Source organism: Bubalus kerabau, chromosome 15, assembly GCF_029407905.1.
Source record: "Bubalus kerabau isolate K-KA32 ecotype Philippines breed swamp buffalo chromosome 15, PCC_UOA_SB_1v2, whole genome shotgun sequence".
In the NCBI taxonomy this organism is placed as follows: Eukaryota; Metazoa; Chordata; class Mammalia; order Artiodactyla; family Bovidae; genus Bubalus; species Bubalus kerabau.
In genome coordinates, this window is record NC_073638.1 from 830,929 (window position 1) to 843,164 (window position 12,236).

Below are 12,236 nucleotides of genomic sequence, written 5' to 3' on the forward strand. Positions count from 1 at the left end.
GAGAAATCTGTATGCAGGTAAGAAGCAACAGTTAGAATTGGAAATGGAACAAAGAAATGGTTCCAAATTGGGAAAGAAGTAGGTCAAGGCTGTATATTGTCACCCTGCTTATTTAACTTATATGCAGAGTACATCATGCCAAATGCTGAACTGGATGAAGCACAAGCTGGAATCAAGATTTCTGGGAGAAATATCATAAACATCAGACATGTAGATGACACCACCCTTATGACCTGCTGCACTGGAGAAGAACCATCTCCTGGGATGGCTGCCTGACTCAGCTGTTTATGGAGCACTTTCTGAGAGCATCAGAGACCCATCATCCTCACTGTCATGTCCTATGACTGCTACATGGCCATCTGCAAGCCTCTGCACTACACAACCATTATTCGACAGGGGCTTTGCCAGCTCCTGGTGGTGGTGGCCTGGACTGGGGGGATCCTGCATGCCACTGTGCAGGTTCTTTTCACCATGGACTTGACCTTATGTGCTTCAAATCTTATTGACCACTTTATGTGTAATTTCTTCTCACTGTTAAAACTATCAGTCAGCCACACCTACACGCTTGGAATCGTGGTAGCAGCTAACACTGGGGCCATGTGCTTGCTCATTTTTTCCTGCTCCTCATCTCCTACACAGTCATCCTGAGCTCCCTGAAATCCCATGGCTCTGAAGGACATCACAAGGCCCTCTCTACATGTGGCTCCCACTTTACAGTAGTGGTGCTCTCTTTTGCCCCTTGTACATTCACCTACATGCGTCCTGTGACCACTTACCCTGTGGACAAGTGGGTGTCTGTGTTCTTTGCAATCCTCACTCCTATGTTAAATCCTATCATTTACACAGTTAGAAATGCAGAGGTTAAAAATGCAGTGAAAGTTTTGTTGACAAGGAGAGTAACTTAGGCTGTTTATAGTGCCTAGAAAGTGATGATACTTAGGAAGGGTTATACCTGTTGTAAAGTTTGAATGCCATCTAAGAAAATTTCCATGTCATTAACAAAAACAATAAAGAAAAAAGACCCAGAAACTAGCAATTGTTGTTTATTTAATATTGATATCTTTAATGTACTTTCCCAGTGTTTCAGTGTTCATGTTCATACCTTCAGAATCGGCAATGGAAAGAATAGCTATAAACACCCAGTTTGGTGACTGTAGAATATGTTTTTCTCCAAAGCCTCACTGGTACTTTACCAAGTTCTTCATATACGTCTTTGGATGAAATGCGCATTTTCATAGGACTATGATGGCAGAACTCCTATTGTTGCTTAGCCTGTGGTAACAAAAACAAGGGATAAAAATTCTTAGGTAGATACACAGTGGAGAGACAGTTGAGTGGAGGAATAACACCTGAATTTTTATTTGCGCAATGAATTTACCCAAAGCAAAATGAGTGACAACCGCAAAAGGAAGAAATAATAATTCATAGTCTAAAATTATTAAAACAAAAAGTGCAGAAGAAATATTGAAGTTACTCTTAATTTATTCTATTTTCTTCAATAAGCCTATGGTTCACAGATTTTCTTGAATATAAAGAAAATATTTCCATTTTCCAGATCAAGACTTGAAGAACCATTTTTAAAAAGGTTAAGCATCTTTCACTAATATCAAGACAAGTTTATGGTTTAGTTCCAAAGTTGTAGCTCTTTTAGGTCTGATACACATATTTACATGAAAGAACCTCTTATCTATCAGGCACATTCACTTCAGTTGACTTATACATGTACTAAACTAGTGGTTCCATTATCATTATAGTTATTATTATCATTATCTCCATTTAACAAGGAAGCAAATTGAAGATGAGAGATTTAGTAATTTACTTGCCTCACATCACATGTTTTTTCCCCTTAAAGTGGGTCAGGAGCTATTACACTGGAATTCAACTTCCTTGGCTGCTGCTGTTTGGTCCCTGAGTCATGTCTGACTCTTTGTAGCCCTGTGGACTGCAGCCCACCAGGCTCCTCTGTCCATGGGATTTCCCAGGCTAGAATACTGGAGTGGGTTGCCATATCCTTCTTCAGGGGATCTTCCCAACCCAGGGACTGAACCCACATCTTCGGCTTGGCAGGAGGATTCTTTACCACTGGGTCACTGGGAAGCCAACAGCTTCCATACAAACTTCCAATCTAAGGCATAAAAACTCAGTCTTAGTTTCTTACAAATGAAACATGATTGTCTATAGCATACTTGGATCTATAGATAAGAAAATTGACTGCAGTCTTAATGATTCACTTTGTCCTTCAAGAAAATGGTGTCCAACTTGTTTCAGGCTTCTCTCACATGTAGCATTATATACTTCCACAGTACAACTTTCTGTTTGTTTGCTTGTTTTCTTTTTCTTTTTGTGAAAGTTCAAGGTATGCCACATTACTTTTACAAACAACCAGCATTGCTATAGTAATGGTAACTTATAATGGAAAATGATCCGATAAAGAACACACATACTCAATCACACACATATGTGTTCTTTCTCAGATTCTATATATATATATATATGAATCACATTACCACTTCAGTGTACACCTGAAAGTAACATAGCATTGTAAATTAACTATACTTCAATAAAAGATGGAAAAATATTGTAGAAACACACCAACTTTAGTATGATAATGGATTTCTTTTTATAAAATAAAAATCCCCTTTAGATTTATTTCCATTAGTGAAAACAAGTACAAATGTTGGTCTTTGTAAAAACCAATTGTCTAAGGTGAACTTTCTGAAAATTGGGGAAACCTGCAGTGCTCTTTTATGCAGACGAAAAATGCACAAAGGTATAATGCAATAAGGTAATGTAGAATACCTTATTCTACATTATTAATGTCTTTATGAGTCTAAGATTCTCTGGCTAGAGCACTCCAACACATATTCCTTCTCAATGAATGTCACTTTCTCAAATATAGTGATTAACTGAAACTATTTTGTCAATAATCTGGACATTTAGTAATGTCTGAGCATGGTACAGGGGTGCTTGTGTTTACAGAGTTATGCAGGGTTGTCTCCCATTCATTAGAAACAGAACTTTTCTCACAATATCTAAGCCTAGAAAATGATATAATTAGCACTTAATTCATTCTGTCTTGTGACTAATAGATGAGAGTAATTCAGATGTTGTTCCTAAGTTATGTCTGATTCTTTGTGACCCCATGTGCTGCAGCATGACAGATTTCTCTGTCCTTCACTATCTCCCAGAGTTTGTTCAAACTCATGTACATTGAGTCAGTGATACCATCCTACCATCTCATCTTCTGTCGTCCCTGTCTCCTCCTTCCCTCAAACTTTCGCAATATCAGAGTCTTTTCTAATGAGTTGGCTTTTCGCATCAGATGGCCAAATTATTGGGGCTTCAGCTTCATCATCAAATCTTCCAATGAATATTCAAGTTTGATTTCCCCCTTTAGGACTGACTGGTTTGATGTCTTTGCAGTCCAAGGGACTCTCAAGAGTTTTCCCCAGCACTACAGTTTAAAAGTGTCAATTCTTCAGCACTCAGCTTTCTATATGGTTGAAATCTCACATCCATATGTGACTGCTGGAAAAAACATAGCTTTCGCTATATGGACCTTTGTCAGCAATGTGATGTCTCTGATTTTTAATACACTGTCTAGATTTGTCATAGCTTTTCTTCCAAGGAGCAAGTGTCTTTTAATTCCATGGCTGCAATCACCATTATCAGTCATCATGGCTGCACTACACCACTGCTACAGTGATTTTGAAACCCAAGAAAATAAAATCTGACAGTTTCCACATTTCCCCCATGTATTTGCCATGAAGTAATGGGACCAGAGGCCATGCTGTTACTCATTTGAATGTTTAATGTTAAGCCAGCTTTTTCCACTCTTTCCTTTCACCCTCATCAAGAGGCTCTTTAGTTCCTTTTCACTTTCTGCCATTAGAGTGGTATTATCTGCAGATCTGTGGTTGTTGATATCTCCTCTGAAAATCTTGATTCCAGCTTGTGATTCATCCATCCCAGCATTTCCTATAATGTACTCTGCACAGAAGTTCAATAAGCAGCACGACAATATACAGCCTTGAATGGCTCTTTTCCCACTTTAGAACCATCTCCACTTCTAACTGTTGCTTCTTGACCTGTATACAGATTTCTCAGGAGATAGGTAAGGTACTCTGGGATTCTCATCTCTTTCAGAATTTACCAGTTTGTTTTGATCCACACAATCATGTATTTAGCATAGTCAACGAAACATAAGTAGATTTATTTTTTCAATCTTTTGCTTACTTTTTCTATGATTCAACTGATGTTGTCGATTTGATCTCTGATTCTTCTGCCTTTTCTAAATTGAGCTTGAATGCCTGGAAGTTCTGAGTTCACAAATTGTTGAAGCCTAGCTGGAAGGATTTTGGTCAGTACCTTGTTAGCATAGACTTTCCTAGTGGCTGAGATCTAAAGAATTCTTCTGCCAATGCCGGAGACCTGGGTTTAATCCCAGGGTTGGAAGATCCCCTGGAGAAGGGAATGGGAACCCATGCCAATATTCTTGCCTGTAGAATTTCATGAACAGAGGAGCATGGTAGGCTCTAGTCCATGGGGTTGCAAAGAATCAGACACTACTGGACAACCAGCTCTTAATATGAACTTTACTAACATGTGAAATGAACACAATTGTACAGGGTTTTAACATTCTTTGGCAGTTCCCTTCTTTGGGATTGGAATGAAAACTGACTTTTTCCAGTCCTGTGACTACTGCTGAGTTTTCCAAATTTGCTGGCATATTGAGTGCAGCACTTTAACAGCATCAGCTGAGTTGGAATGCAGTTTTAAGGATGGGAAAAGTCTTAAGTGAATAGTGTCTAATCTAAGACTAAACTTAGAATTTGAAGAGGGAGTCTAGGCAATGATTGTGTCTTAGGAGCTATACCAGGGGCTCAGTGGATGGCTTAGAAGATTATTGAGGCACAAATTATAAATTGTCAACATAAAACTTGGAAGGTGTCAGAACTGAAGTTAAAAGGGTAAACTATATGATATTTTGCTTGATCATGAGTAAATTTAAAGCTTGTTTAGATGTTCCTTTGCATTCATCAAGAATCTCTTCTGAGGACCAACTGCCATGTGACTACTTCATATTCATTAAAAACAAACAACTAAACAAACAAAAAATATAGTATTAAATCATGTTTTCATGAGAATCAGTGAGATACAATATGTGGATCTGTTGTATAAGCATTGTTGCTGTTGTTCCTTAAATCATGTCCGACTCTTTGTGACCCTGTGAAATGAAGCACACCAGGCTTCTCTGTCCATTACTATCTCCCTTAGTTTGCTCAAATTCATGTCCACTGAGTTAGTGATGCCATCCAACAATCTCATCCTCTGTTGCCCCCTTCTCCTCCTGCCCTCAGTGTTTCCCAGGATCAGGGGCTTTTCTAGTGAGTTAGCTCCTTGCATCAGGTGGCCAAAGTATGGGTTTCCCTGACAGCTCAATTGGTAAAGAACCTTCCTGCAATGCAGGAGACCCCAGTTCAATTCCTGAATTTGGGAAGATCTGCTGGAAAAGGGAAAGGCTACACATGCCAGTATTCTTGGGCTTCCCTTGTGTCTCAGCTGGTAAAGAATTCTTCAATGGGGAGACCTGGACTCAATGGAGCTTCAGCTTCAGCATCAGTCCTTTCAGTGACTATTCAGGGTTGATTTCCTTTAGGACTGACTGGTTTGATCTCCTTGCAGTGCAAGGGACTCGCAAGAGTCTTCTCCAGCACCACAGTTTGAATGCATCAGTACTTTGGCACTCAGCCTTCTTTATGGTCCAGCTCTCACACTCAGACAAGACTACTGGAAAAAATCATAGATTTGACTATATGGAATTTTGTTGGCAAAGCGATGTCTCTGCCTTTTAAAACACTGTCTAGTTTTGACATAGCTATTCTTCCAAGGAGCAAGGGTCTTTTATTTTGGGGGCTGCAGTCACCATCTGTATCAATTTTGGAGCCCAAGAAAATGAAATCTGAAAGTTTGCATATTTCCCCCATCTAGTTGCCATGAAGTGATAGGAATGAATGCCATGATCTTCATTTTTTGAATGTTCAGTTTCAAGCCAGCTTTTTCACTCTCCTCTTTCACCTTCATCAAGAGGTTCTTTTTATTTATTTTTTTATCTTTTTTTAAATTTTTAAACTTTACAATATTGTATTGGTTTTTCCATATATCAACATGAATCTGCCACAGGTATACACATGTTCCCCTGAACACGTGTAACACAGGTTCCATCCTGAACCCTCCTCCCTCCTCCCTCCCTGTACCATTCCTCTGGGTCGTCCCAGTGCACCAGCCCCAAGAATCCAGTATCATGCATCGAACCTGGACTGGCGACACGTTTCATATATGATATTATACATGTTTCAATGCCATTCTCCCAAGTCACCCCACCTTCTCCCTCTCCCACAGAGTCCAAAAGACTGTTCTATACATCTGGGTCTCTTTTGCTGTCACACATACAGGGTTATTGTTGCCATCTTTCTAAATTCCATACATATGCATTAGTATACTGTATTGGTGTTTTTCTTTCTGGCTTTCTTCACTCTGTATAATAGGCTCCAGTTTCATCCACCTCACTAGAACTGATTCAAATGTATTCTTTTTATGGCTGAGTAATACTCCACTGTGTATATGTACCATGGCTTTCTTATCCATTCATCTGCTGATGGACATCTAGGTTGCTTCCATGTCCTGGCTATTTTTTTTTCTTTTTTTTTTTTTTTAATTTTATTTTATTTTTAAACTTTACATAACTGTATTAGATTTGCCAAATATCAAAATGAATCCGCCACAGGTTTACATGTGTTCCCCATCCTGAACCCTCCTCCCTCCTCCCTCCCCATTCCATCCCTCTGGGTCGTCCCAGTGCACCAGCCCCAAGCATCCAGTATCGTGCATCGAACCTGGACTGGCAACTCATTTCATACATGATATTTACATGTTTCAATGCCATTCTCCCAAATCTTCCCACCCTCTCCCTCTCCCACAGAGTCCATAAGACTGTTCTATACATCAGTGTCTCTTTTGCTGTCTCGTACACAGGGTTATTGTTACCATCTTTCTAAATTCCATATATATGCGTTAGTATACTGTATTGGTGTTTTTCTTTCTGGCTTACTTCACTCTGTATAATAGGCTCCAGTTTCATCCACCTCATTAGAACTGATTCAAATGTATTCTTTTTAATGGCTGAATAATACTCCATTGTGTATATGTACCACAGCTTTCTTATCCATTCATCTGCTGATGGACATCTAGGTTGCTTCCATGTCCTGGCTATTATAAACAGTGCTGCGATGAACATTGGGGTACTCGTGTCTCTTTCCCTTCTGGTTTTCTCAGTGTGTATGCCCAGCAGTGGGATTGCTGGATCATAAGGCAAGTCTATTTCCAGTTTTTTAAGGAATCTCCACACTGTTCTCCATAGTGGCTGCACTAGTTTGCATTCCCACCAACAGTGTAAGAGGGTTCCCTTTTCTCCACACCCTCTCCAGCATTTATTACTTGTAGACTTTTGGATTGCTGCCATTCTGACTGGTGTGAAATGGTACCTCATAGTGGTTTTGATTTGCATTTCTCTGATAATGAGTGATGTTGAGCATCTTTTCATGTGTTTGTTAGCCATCTGTATGTCTTCTTTGGAGAAATGTCTATTTAGTTCTTTGGCCCATTTTTTGATTGGGTCATTTATTTTTCTGGAGTTGAGCTGTAGGAGTTGCTTGTATATTCTCGAGATTAGTTGTTTGTCAGTTGCTTCATTTGCTATTATCTTCTCCCATTCTGAAGGCTGTCTTTTCACCTTGCTAATAGTTTCCTTTGATGTGCAGAAGCTTTTAAGGTTAATTAGGTCCCATTTGTTTATTTTTGCTTTTATTTCCAATATTCTGGGAGGTGGGTCATAGAGGATCCTGCTGTGATGTATGTCAGAGAGTGTTTTGCCTATGTTCTCCTCTAGGAGTTTTATAGTTTCTGGTCTTACGTTTAGATCTTTAATCCATTTTGAGTTTATTTTTGTGTATGGTGTTAGAAAGTGTTCTAGTTTCATTCTTTTACAAGTGGTTGACCAGAGTTCCCAGCACCACTTGTTAAAGAGATTGTCTTTAATCCATTGTATATTCTTGCCTCCTTTGTCGAAGATAAGGTGTCCATATGTGCGTGGATTTATCTCTGGACTTTCTATTTTGTTCCATTGATCTATATTTCTGTCTTTGTGCCAGTACCATACTGTCTTGATAACTGTGGCTTTGTAGTAGAGCCTGAAGTCAGGTAGGTTGATTCCTCCAGTTCCATTCTTCTTTCTCAAGATCGCTTTGGCTATTCGAGGTTTTTTGTTTTTCCATACAAATTGTGAAATTATTTGTTCTAGCTCTGTGAAGAATGCTGTTGGTAGTTTGATAGGGATTGCATTGAATCTATAGATTGCTTTGGGTAGTATACTCATTTTCACTACATTGATTCTTCCAATCCATGAACATGGTATTGGGTACACGTGTCTCTTTCAGTTCTGGTTTCCTCGGTGTGTATGCCCAGCAGTTGGATTGCTGGGTCATAAGGCAGTTCTGTTTCCAGTTTTTTAAGGAATCTCCACACTGTTCTCCATAGTGGCTGTACTAGTTTGCATTCCCACCAACAGTGGAGGGTTCCCTTTTCTTCACACCCTCTCCAGCATTTATTGCTAGTAGACTTTTGGATCGCAGCCATTCTGACACGTGTGAAATGGTACCTCATCGTGGTTTTGATTTGCATTTCTCTGATAATGAGTGATGTTGAGCATCTCTTCATGTGTTTGTTAGGCATCTGTATGTCTTGGTTCTTTACATCCTCTTCACTTTCTGCCATTAAAGTGGTATCATTTGCATGTCTGAGATTGTTGATATTCTGGCAATCCTCATTCCATTTTGTGATTCACCCAGCCCAGAATTTTGCCTGATGTACTCTGCACATAAGTTAAATAACAGGATGACAATACACAGCCTGATGTACTATTTTCCCAATTTTGAACCAGTCCTTTGTTCCATGTGTGGTTTAACTGTTGCTTCTTGTCCTGCATACAAGATTCTTAGGAGGCAGGTAGATGATCTGGTATATATTCTTACAGAGATCTTTCATCTGTTTAAGAATATTCCACAGTTTGTTGTGATCCACACAAAGGCTTTATCATAGTCAATGAAGCAGAAATAGATTTTTTTTAAACTTCCCTTGACTTTTCTATGATCCCGTGTATGTTGGCAGTTTGATCTCTGGTTCCTCTGCCTTTTCTAAATCTAGTTTTTATACCTGAGAGTTCTCAGTTCATGAACTGCTGAGGCCTAGCTTGATGGATTTTGGGCATAATCTTACTGGCATGTGAAATGATTGCATATGTATGGTAATTTGAACACTCTTTGGCATTGCTTTTCTTTGTAATCAGAATGAAAACTGACCTTTGCAGTTCTATGGCACTGCTGAGTTTTCCAAATTTGCTGGCATAAGGAGTGCCAGCAAATCACTTTCACAGAATCATCTTTTAAGCTTTGAATTAACACAACTGGAATTCAATCACCTCTACTCTCTTTGTTTTTAGTAATATTTCCTAAGGCCCATTTGACTTCACACTTCAGGGTGTCTGGTTCTAGGTGAGTGACCCCATAAGCCTGGTTAACTGGGTTAGTAAGAGTTTTTTTTGTGCAGTTCTTCTGTGCATTCTTGCTACCTTTTCTTAAACTCTTCCGCTTCTGTTAGGTCCTTGCCTTTGTGTGTGTGTGTGTGTGTGTGTGTGTGTGTGTGTGTGGTTAATCACACTAATGTTTTAATTTTAGTTGGTTTGTTTATTCTACATTAAATAAAATTATATCTTTAAGTATTTTTCAAATTATTATATGCTATCAAAAATTAATAGTCTAATTGTCAGGATGACTGGATTTTCTTTATAAAATGTTTCTTTCTAGAAAATATGTAGTCTTTTGGGCTTTTTAAAATCCACTTTAGATCTATTTCTTTTTTTTTTTTCACTTTTTTAAAAATATAAATTAATTTATTTTAATTGGAGGCTAATTACTTTACAATATTGTATTGGTTTTGCCATACATTGACATTAATCCGCCATGGGTGTACATGTGTTCCCCATCCCAAACCCTCCTCCCACCTCCCTCCCCATACCATCCCTCTGGGTCATGCCAGTGCACCAGCTCTGAGCATCCTGCCTTTTTTATCCTTTATTGTCCCTATCTTTGTATGAAATATTCCCTTGGTAACTCTGATTTTCTTAAAGAGATTTCTAGTCTTTCCTATTCCATTGTTTTCTGCTATTTCTTTTCATTGGTCACTTAAGAAGACTTTCTTATGTCTCCTTACTATTCTCTGGAACTCTGCATTCAGTTGGGTATAACCTTCCCTTTATTTTTTTATTTTCACTTCTACTCTTTTCTCAACTTTTTGTAAAGCCTCCTCAGACATGCACTTTGTCTTCTAGCATTTCTTTTTCTTGGGGATAGTTTTGGTCATCACCTCCTGTACAGTGTTACAAACCTCCATCCATAGTTCTTCAAGCACCCTGTCTACTAGATCTAGTCCCTTGAATCTATTCATCACCTCCTCTGTATAATCATAGGGATTTTATTTAGACCATACTTGAATGGTCTAGTGGTTTCCCTACTTTATTCTATTTGAGCCTAAATTTTGCAATAAGGAGCTGATGATCTGAGCCACAGTCAACTCCTGATCTTATTTTTGCTGACTCTATAGAGTTTCTCCATCTTCAGCTGCAAAGAATATAATCAGTATGATTTCGGTACTGACCACTGGTGATGTCTGTGTGTAGAGTAGTCTTTTGTGTTGTTGGAAGAGTGTGTTTGCTAAGACCAGTGTATTTGCTTGGGAAAAAAAAAATTCTTGTTAATCTTTGTTCTACTTCATTTTGCATTCCAAGGCCAAACTTGCCTGTTACTCCAGGCATCTCTTAGCTTCTGACTTTTGTATTCCAATCCCCTAAGAATGAAAAGGACTTGTGTGTGTGTGTGTGTGTGTGTGTGTGTGTGTGTGTGTGTGTGTGTTAGTTCTATTAGGTCTTGTAGGTCTTCACAGAATCATTCGACTTCAGCTTCTTCAGCATTAAAGGTCAGGGCATAAACTTGGATTACAGTGATATTGAATGTTTTGTCTTGGAAACAAACTGAGATTATGCCTTCATTTTGAGATTGCAACTATGTGCTGTATTTTGGACTCTATTGTTGACTATGAGAGCTACTCCATTCCTTTTAAGGGATTCTTGCCCACAGTAGTAGATACAATAGTCATCTGAATTAAATTCTCACTTTCCTGTCCATTTTAGTCCACTGATTCCTAAAATGTTGATGTCACTCTTGCTATCTCCTGCTTGACCACTTCCAATTTGCCTTGTTTCATGGACCTAACATTCCAGTTCCTATGCAATATTGTTTTTTACAGTATCAGACTTTCCTTTCACCACCATTCACAACCTCAACTGGGCATCATTTCTGCTTTGGTTTAGCCTCTTCATTCTTTCTGTAGCTATTTTTCTGTTCTACTCCAGTAGAATATTGGGCACCTACCAACCTTATCCAAAGTATAAGGATACTTTAGCCTAATCTACAATTTTTATTCATTGAAAATATTAGGCATTAAGTGAGGGAAGTGAGATAACTATTGCTGAAGCCCAACTATGAGACAAACATTTTGACATATTCTTATTTTTATTAATTAATTCATTTACTTTTGACTGAGATGGGCCTTTGTTCCTGTGTGCAGGTTTTTCTCTAGCTGTGGTGAGAGGGGACTACTCTCTAGCCTTGGTGCATGAGCTTCTCATTGTGGTGACTTCTCTTGTTGCAGAGAATAGGCTTTGGTGCAAGCGCTGAAGCCCATAGTTGCAGCATACAGGTTCAGTAGTTTCGGTGTGTGGGTGCTAGGGTCGATGGGCTTCAGTAGTTGTGGCACATGGGCTTATTTGCCCCGTGGAATGTGGGATCTTCCTGAGCCAGGGATCAAAATTCTGTCCCCTGCATTGCCAGACAGACTCTTAGTCGCTGTGCCATCAAGGAAGTTTCATTTTGACAGGTTATTTGCATACTTTAACTCTCTTATTGTAGGAACAAGTATTAGTAGTGAGAATTTTACTCCATTTTACACAAGACGAAAATGTGACTCATTAAAGTTAAGCAAGAATAGGAATTCTTTTAAATTCTGTTCACATTGTGAACTTTTTTTTTTTTTTTAATTGGGGTCAGGGCACTTTCTTCTCTTCA

At 38.8% G+C, this 12,236-nt stretch overlaps 1 pseudogene; it reads left to right on the forward strand.

Annotated features, from left to right (window-relative positions):
• The first annotated feature begins 218 nt into the window (after positions 1-218).
• LOC129628681 (olfactory receptor 4C13-like) lies at positions 219-905 on the forward strand (annotated as a pseudogene).
• Positions 906-12,236: the final 11,331 nt, after the last annotated feature.